This window comes from Tachyglossus aculeatus, chromosome 10 (genome assembly GCF_015852505.1).
Source record: "Tachyglossus aculeatus isolate mTacAcu1 chromosome 10, mTacAcu1.pri, whole genome shotgun sequence".
NCBI lineage: Eukaryota > Metazoa > Chordata > Mammalia > Monotremata > Tachyglossidae > Tachyglossus > Tachyglossus aculeatus.
In genome coordinates, this window is record NC_052075.1 from 15,285,130 (window position 1) to 15,293,879 (window position 8,750).

At 42.8% G+C, this 8,750-nt stretch overlaps 1 non-coding gene across 1 annotated transcript; it reads left to right on the forward strand.

Annotated features, from left to right (window-relative positions):
* Window positions 1-694: 694 nt before the first annotated feature.
* On the forward strand, window positions 695-831 carry LOC119933811. The gene has a single exon (XR_005452680.1). It is a non-coding gene; the product is annotated as a small nucleolar RNA SNORA7 (small nucleolar RNA).
* Window positions 832-8,750: the final 7,919 nt, after the last annotated feature.

An 8,750-nucleotide genomic window follows, 5' to 3' on the forward strand; every position in this document is an offset into this window, starting at 1 on the left:
CCTTTCCTCTTACCCTAAGAGTCACTATCCTAGTTCAACCCCATCTAGATTCTTATAATAGACTCCCTGCAGCCCCCCTGCCCCACTAGCCTCCAGCCTTCTCCTACATTAAGCTGCACATGCATCTGAGAAGCATGCATTAGAGAAGCATGCATTAGAGAAGCAGCATGGCTCAGTGGAAAGAGCCCGGGCTTTGGAGTCGGAGGTCATGGGTTCAAATCCCAGCTCTGCCAATTGTCAGCTGTGTGCCTTTGGGCAAGTCACTTAACTTCTCTGGGCCTCAGTTCCCTCATCTGTAAAATGAGGATTAAGACTGTGAGCCCCCCGTGGGACAACCGGATCACCTTGTAACCTCCCCAGTGCTTAGAACAGTGCTTTGCACATAGTAAGCACTTAACAAGGTGCCATCATTTCATTTTATGCCATATTTCAACAAAAGGCTACCAGATTCTTTCATTTCCCTTGCCCTGTGTGAAATATATCTGCGCCAGAAAACCTGGAGAACCAATATTCTCCCCAGTCCATAACAGAAGATGGGCTAAAGACAGAAATGGGGTAAGGGTAGCCTCAGTCCCATCTTTCTGTCCCCTCTTTCTCCCATCCTGTGATTATTTGGAGCTACTGCATAGGCTGCCTACAAACAATGGAATGCATATATGATATGCCTGGTTCATGGGTCAGCTGAGTAGTGATTTCCCTCTCAGAGTCACACTGGAGAGTTTCCAGTACTCTACCAGTCTCGGCTATGGGAGGAAGAGTCAAGGAGAGTTCTACCCATTCCATTCCTAGCTTGGCCAGTGGCTAGTGAGTGGAAGGCAATCTGCTACAAGTCAAATCTCACCCATGCTGGGCAGCAGCGGTACAGGAGAGAGTCGAGGGCGGAGACTCTAGTTTACTGCATGGAAGGCGGCAGTGGTAAACCACTTCCGTATTTTTACCAAGAAAACTCTATGGATCCACTACCGGAATGATTGCAGATGGAGAACTGGGCGTTCTGGGAGAGATGTGTCCGTGGGGTCGCTTTGGGTTGGAAACAACTCGACAGCATAAGACAAGTATTCTCTGTCTACAGCACCACTGGTAAAGTATATGCCAATATCAAGTTACTCATTTCCTCCTCTTTTTTGGCAAAGGTTTGCTTGCTGTGATCCTGCATAACAAGTCACTGTTGTTCTTTAGTGATGAACAATGCATATAACATAACAATTTCAAATCAGAACCTCAGCTACTTCCACATGCATTTTGCCGAACAAGATCATGTCCTCTGCTTCTCTTTGTTTTTTCAGTGATGCATTAATCTGATCGTTTCATAGGCGTTGCAAAGCACATCATGATGTTATTTTATATTTAAGCATCAGTGCTATTCTCAGAGGGTTTAGAAGCATTCCTACTAATGTTGACATGTTCATCATGTGTCCTGAATGTAAAATAAGTGTATGACATGCATGAGTAATAATGAAGCTATGCTCCTCTCTATTATCATTTTTCAATTTAAGGATAGGAGACTAACAGTTGAAAAATCAAATAGCATGCATTTTTTCTGATTTGCCTTTTTAAAAATTAGTTTTGTTGATTTTGATTATTTAGAACATAGCCTGGACTAGCGGAAAGAGCACAGCACAGTATTGGAAGTCAGAAGACCTGGATTCAAGTCCCAGTCCCATCACTGGCTGACTGTGTGACCTTGGGCAAGTCACTTAATCTCTCTGGGCCTGTTTTCTCCCCTGTGTATTGAGCATAAAATAGATTGTGAGCCCTGTGTAGGATAGGGACAGTATCTGATCTCATAACATTGAATCTACTTCAGGGCTTAGAATACCATGAGTGTCACTACCTCAGAACTTAAAAGAGTGCTTGATACACAGTAAGTGCTTAACAAACACGATTAAAAAATGAGTGTTTATTCTGCATGTATTTCTATGATCCAGGCAATAAGAATTGTTGCTGAAAGTTCACGAGGTTTCCAAAATCCAGTGGAAAATACCAATAAAAATAACGATGGTATTTGTTAAGTGCTTACTATGTGCAAAGGACAGTTCTAAGCGCTGGGGAGGTTACACAGTAATCAGGTTGTCCCACGGGGGGCTCACAGTTTTAATCCCCATTTTACAGATGAGGTGACTGAGGCACAGAGAAGTTAAGTGACTTGCCCAAGGTCACACAGCTGACAGTTGGCGGAGTCAGGATTTGAACCCATGCCCTCTGACTCCAAAGCCCGGGCTTTTTCCACTGAGCCACGCTGCTTCTCAAGCCATTCCTTTGACAGGGAGAAGGGACTAAGCTGGGATATTGGCCCAGAAAACTGCCCATGAGTATGGTTGTGGGTGTGTGCTTCAGTGAGTATGCAAGAAAGCAGGTTCAGAATATTCCCTCCTCATCTGTGATGAGACAGGTTCCATCTGCACTCTTCAGTGGTACCACAATGATGTACACGGGTCTGTAGAGCTGCTTGGTTGCCTGTATCATTTTTCTAAAACAACAAGGTGTTGTGCACATGCCCCCATTCCTCCAAAATCCCCAGTGGTTGCCCCTCCTATCTGTATTAAGCAGAAAGTCCTGACCATTGGCTTTAAGGAACTCAATCAAGCTCTCTCCCTACCATATATCTTGATTCCCCTCTCATTACCAACTAATCAGCACACTTCTTTCCTCTAACACCAATTTATTATGCCTCACTCTCATCTCTCTTGGCTTTAGCGTCCTAGCTCCTGCCTGGAATGCTATCCCTTCACATCTGTCAGAACACTACTTCCCGGCCCCCGCCACACACACACTCTACACAGCTCTTCTAAAATCACGTCTGCCAGGAAGTCTTTTCTGACTAATCTCTCATCTCTACACCTTATTTTCCCTCCCTCTTCTGACACTCGAGTTAATGAACTTGTGTTTCTACTCCCTAAGCAATTAGGTGTTTGCTAATTACACCCTCAATCCCCATTCTACAGATGAGGTAACTGAAGCCCAGAAAAGTGAACTGACTTGCCCAAGGTCACACAGCAGAGCACTTACGTACCTATCCTCACACTCAGTTGTTTCCTTTAGCTGTAATTCATGTTAATGTGTCTGTCCTCCACTAGATCATGACCAACTTGAAAGCGGGGATCATGTCTGCTTAGTACAGTGCTCTGCACACAGTAAGCACTCAATAAATACGATTGAATGAATGTCTGCTAACTCTGTTATGCACTGCCAAGCACTTAATTTTAATTCTCTGTACACAGTAAGCATTCAATAAATACGATTTATTGATGGATTAATCCTAAATTTGGAGTTGGCCACCCTATTCCTACTCCCAAACTCTCATGGTGTTCCATGACTTTTTGCACATCCTCTTAAATTTAATTTGTATGTTGCATCACAGGATTTAGAAACCCCCATTTAACTGAAATTAATAATGAGAAGCCGAACTGTTCTAAGCTAAACCATGGCCAATTTTACCACCAACAATAGCCATAATAATATTAATAATGGCATTTATTAAGTGATTACTATGTGCTAGACACTGTTCTAAGCGCTGGGGAGGTTACAAGGTGATCAGGTTGTCCCATGGGGGGCTCACATTCTAAATTCCAATTTTACAGATAAGGTAACTGAGGCCCAAAGAAGTGAAGTGACTTGCCCAAAGTCACCCAGCTGACAATTGGCGGAGCCAGGATTTGAACCCATGACCTCTGACTCCAAAGCCCGTGCTCTTTCCACTGAGCCCGATGGAATTGAAATTTTCTCACCCTCTTGCCCACCTAACTTTCCATCCCACACCCACAGGCAGTTTCTCAATTAAGGACAATGAAAGCCTTTTGGAGTTCATGAAGTCTTGAAATATACACACCCCTGGATTCTTCTTGAAGAGTCTCTGCGGATGAATTCTCCAGGAATTAGAAGTGATTTCTTTAGACTTCAAATTCTGTACCATCAGGGACCATTAGAGGGGCAGTTTAGTCTTTATCTCAAAAGCCTGGGTTTGTCACAATTCAATTGCTGAGACCATTGGAATGAAGTCTTGAAAAGAATATTTCCAAACACCTGCATTACATATCAAATTTCCAGCCCTACTTTTCTTTAGTCAGATCTAATTTAAATGAATCTTTTAGTTTAAAAAATATGTCTAATGTATTACCTTTGCAGCTGTAAGGTTTAATTACCCTTTTTTGGTTTTCAAAAGAAAATAGCTCCTTGTGAGTTATAAAAGAATCCTTAGCTAAACAGCTGAATCATTTTCCTTTATCAAATAAAATGCAGTCTCGTATTTTATTTTCTGTAAAGCAATGTTTTTCTTCATAAATTGAAGTAAGAGCCTTTATTCTTTGGCAAAATTCAGATTTCCTGCTGTTCTTAAGTGAGAATGGAGCAATGAGTTAAAAAAAATACTTTGCTTCAGTATCAGGTGTCCTTTGGGTTTTTGGTTATACATTTTTAAGTACTCTGAAATAAACATTGTGAAAAATAAAATGTACTTAATTGTGTGAGCTTTTGAAGCTCAACTTTTAGTATTCTTAAAAAAAGATGGACACTCAATGTCAATGTGGAGATAAGAAATTCTGGCTTTGTAAAATAATTCCACACTGCTGGTGAAGATTAGAGCAATTTAATTAAAGTAATTTTGAAATATGATAGGTGTACCTCCTGTAGCCAGGACCCAAGTTGTTTAAATACATCTTTAAAATGTCACCTTTTTCCTCATCTCCTATTCTTCAAAACACAAAATGATGATAAAGTGCAGTGGGTTTTATAAGCATACTTATTTAGAAAATAGGCATCACTTTGATAAAAACGGGATTTGATCTAACATGAAATCAAACCATTACGCTTGAAAAAGTGAAGTTTTTAACAGATGGTGAATTTTTAGGATTATAGCTTTTGCTTTTCTCATATTGAAGGGTTTCGTATGTGTTTGCAGAAAGATTGTTGCAATAGGGAAGACATTTAATCTTCAGAGAGAAATAATTACAGACAGCAATTGCAAGTTCTTATGTAATGAGGGGAAAAAAAGGAGCTGTGCCCACTGATGAAATTTCAGAAGGAGAAGGTTGGGAGAGCTGCTCAGTGCAACATTTCCCCTGTAGAATCTTTTTAATTAATTTCTCCTGATCCTCATGTATCAGACTTCTTGTGGCATGGTGTATAGAAAGTGGGGGGCAACAGAGAGGGCAGGAGGACATGGAAGGAAATATTGAAGATAGAAGCAATAGGAGCAATGTGGGCAATTGAGGCAATGAATTCCCTCTAACAGATGACAAAAAGTTGCCCAGGGACAGCCAAGGGCAGTAATATAGTAATTCTGGTACTTGTTAAGTGCTTACCATGTGCCAAGCACTATTGCAAGCACTGGGGTAGATAATAATAATAATAATGATGGCATTTGTTAAGCACTTACTATGTGCAAAGCACTGTTCTAAGCACTGGGGGATACAAGGTGATAGGATTGTCCCACATGGGGCTCACAGTCTTAATCCCCATTTTACAGATGAGGTAACTGAGCCTCAGAGAAGTGAAGTGACTTGCCCAATGACACACAGCAGACATGTGGCAGAGCCAGGATTAGAACCCATGACCTCTGACTCCCAAGCCCGGGCTCTTTCCACTGAGCCACGCAAGCCTCCCCTATCCAAGCTGATCAGGTTGGACACAGTCCCTGTCCCACGTGGGGCTCCCAGTCTCAATCCCCATTTTACAGATGAGGTAACTGAGGCCTGGAGAAGTGAAGTGATTTGCCCAAGGTCACACAGCGGACGTGTGGCAGAGCTGGGATTAGCGTGGCAGCGTGGCTCAGTGGAAAGAGCACGGGCTTTGGAGTCAGAGGTCATGGGTTTGAATCCCGACTCCACCACATGTCTGCTGTGTGACCTTGGGCAAGTCATTAAACTTCTCTGAGCCGCAGTTCCCTTGTCTGTAAAATGGGGAATAAGACTGTGAGCCCCATGTGGGACAACTTGATCACCTTGTATCCCCCCCAGCGCTTAGAACAGTGCTCTGCACATAGTAAGTGCTAAACAAATGCCATTATTATTATTATTATTATTATTATTATTAGAATCCCAGGCCAGGGCTCTATTCACTAAGCCATTCTGCTTCTCACATAATGATATGTTGTTCAGCTCGCAGCACTGGCAGCCCCAGCCCTGGCTTCTAGCTTAGTAGCTGATGATCGAGGGGTGCCCCATGAACTGATTCAGTCTCAAAATGGTTGGTGAGAGGGAGGTAGGATGGAATAAAATGAGGCTCACAGCACATCTCAGGGCTTTCCAGGAGCTCCCAGGTCTAGCCGTTCCTCCTGACTGACATCACCCAGTCATATAGCAGGTGGAGAAAAATAATAATAATAATAATGATGGCATTTGCTAAGCGCTTACTATGTGCAAGGCACTGTTCTATGTGCTAGGGTGGATACAAGGTGATCAGGTTGTCCCATGCGGGACTCACAGTCTTCATCCCCATTTTACAGATGAGGGAACTGAGGTACAGAGAAGTTAATTGACTTGCCATAAGTCACACAGCTGACAAGTGGTGGAGCCGGGATTTGAACCCACGACCTCTCACTCCCAAGCCCGTGCTCTTTCCACTGAGCCATGCAGCTAGCCAGGCCTAAACTTTCCAGAAAAGAACAGGTAAATCCACTGACTGAGGCTTTTATTCTCATCTGGATCTAAGGAAGCCTTCACTTTTCCTGCCCCTTCTCACATCTCTCAGCCATTTCAGATATCTAATTAAGCACTGCGGTTTGACTGACATGATAGCAGTGGGTAGGGCGGTGGCGGCAACTGGGGAAGAGCAGAGACACAATCTTTTTTTTTCCCTGATTTATGGTACTTGTTAAGCACGTACAATGTGCTAGGTACTGTACTGAGCTCTGGGGTAGATACAAGCTAATCATGTTGGACCCAAACCATGTCCCACATGAGGCTCACCATCCCCATTTTTCAGATGGCATATCTGGGCACAGAGAAATGTAGTGACTTGCACAAGGTCACATGCAGCAGACAAGTGGAACGTAGAAAAGTAGTTTACACAAGGCAGTGTATCCTAGTGGAAAGAGCATTGGCCTGGGAGACAGAGGACCTGGGTTCTAATCTTGGCTCCGCCACTTGCCTGCTGTGTGGTCTTGGGAAAGTCACTTCACTTCTCTGTGCTCCAGTTTCCTCATCTATAAAATGGAGTTTCAGTGCCTAGTGTCCCTCCTAATCTAGACTGTGTGACCCATGAGGAGTCGGGACTGTGTCTGAGCTGATTATCACGTAGCTACTCCAGAGCTAAACAAATACCACGATTATTATTGGGATGGATTGGTGAAAGATGGTCCGGAAACATTGATTTTATCCACAAAGTAGCATCCTTGTTAGTGTTTGCATGTGGCACTAATTAGTAATACTATTTATTAAGCAATTGCTCTGTGTAGAATACTGTACTAAGACCCGGGAAAGAATACCGAGTAGGAATTGAATACAATTCCATTAAGCCTCCCTCAATGATAATTTGGACCCAAACCAAATTCTCTGTCCAGAGAAAATCCCTTCACATGCCCTGGGCAGATCAGGTGCTTGTTTCCTTTCTTCTCATCCTCTCTTCTTCAAAATTGTAGCGTTTATGTGGGAGTTGGGTCGCCTGAGGCAAGTAAGCTACCTGTCACTCTTGATTATCTGAATGCAAAACGGGAGCATGTTCTCCATAGAAGGGGATTTATGTAGAATGAGTCAATAGAAGGGAATTTATTTAGAATGATTGAGTAATTCTTAGCCACTGAGAGGATTTTAATGAGCTTCCATTAGAACAAGAGGCAAGCCACTAAATATGAGCAGCTATATTGATGTACCCTGAATTGAGCAGGATCTGTTTTTATGAGGCATTACCAGAACAAGCACAGTAAATGGAGAGAGGAAACTACCAGCATTGGTATATATAATTATTTTTCTACCCATCCATACATATGTATACAAATGCACTTATATGTATATATTTATAGATAGATGATTATCCCTTTAGTACAGTTGTTCCTCACATAGTAAGCGCTCAGTAAATATAACTGATTGATTTATTTGCATTTGAAGAAGAATTTGAAGACGAGTCCATATGTGGCTGAAAATGCCAATGAGGGACCCACAGTACTGTCCCCATTGGGCGCATCAGAAGGTTGTCCCTTGTGTTGTTGTGCTTAATAGTTGAGAAGCAACATGGCATAGTGGCTAGAGCACCGGCCTGGGAAGCAGAAGGGCCTGGGTTCTAATCCCAAATCTGCCACTTGTCTGCTGTGGTCCCTTGGCCAATTCACTTCAATTCTCTGAGTCTCAGTTACCTCAGCTGCAAAATGGGAATTAAGACTGTGAGCCCCATGTAGGACAGGGATTGTGTCCAACTGGATTTGCTTGTACCCACCCCACTGCTTAGTACAGAGCCTGGCACATAATAAATACCACAATCATTATTATTACTAGTAGTAGTAATATTTTTAGTGTCTGGTGCTTTTTCCCTTTTGTCTTTTTCTCCCTCTCTTCATGGGAAGCTTTTGCCCAAAGAGAGCTCCCTAACATTGCGGTCTAAGACTTTGTTTTACTGCGCCCTTAAAATGTTCCCTCTGCTATCTCTGCTACCTCTGCTTTTGGTATCCTAAGTTCAGTTCTCCATACAGCAGCCATTTAGGTAGCCTGCTGTCAATCAATCAATCCAATCAGTGGTATTCTAGACTGTGAGCCCACTGTTGGGTAGGGACCGTCTCTATATGTTGCCAACTTGTACTTCCCAAGCACTTAGTACAGTGC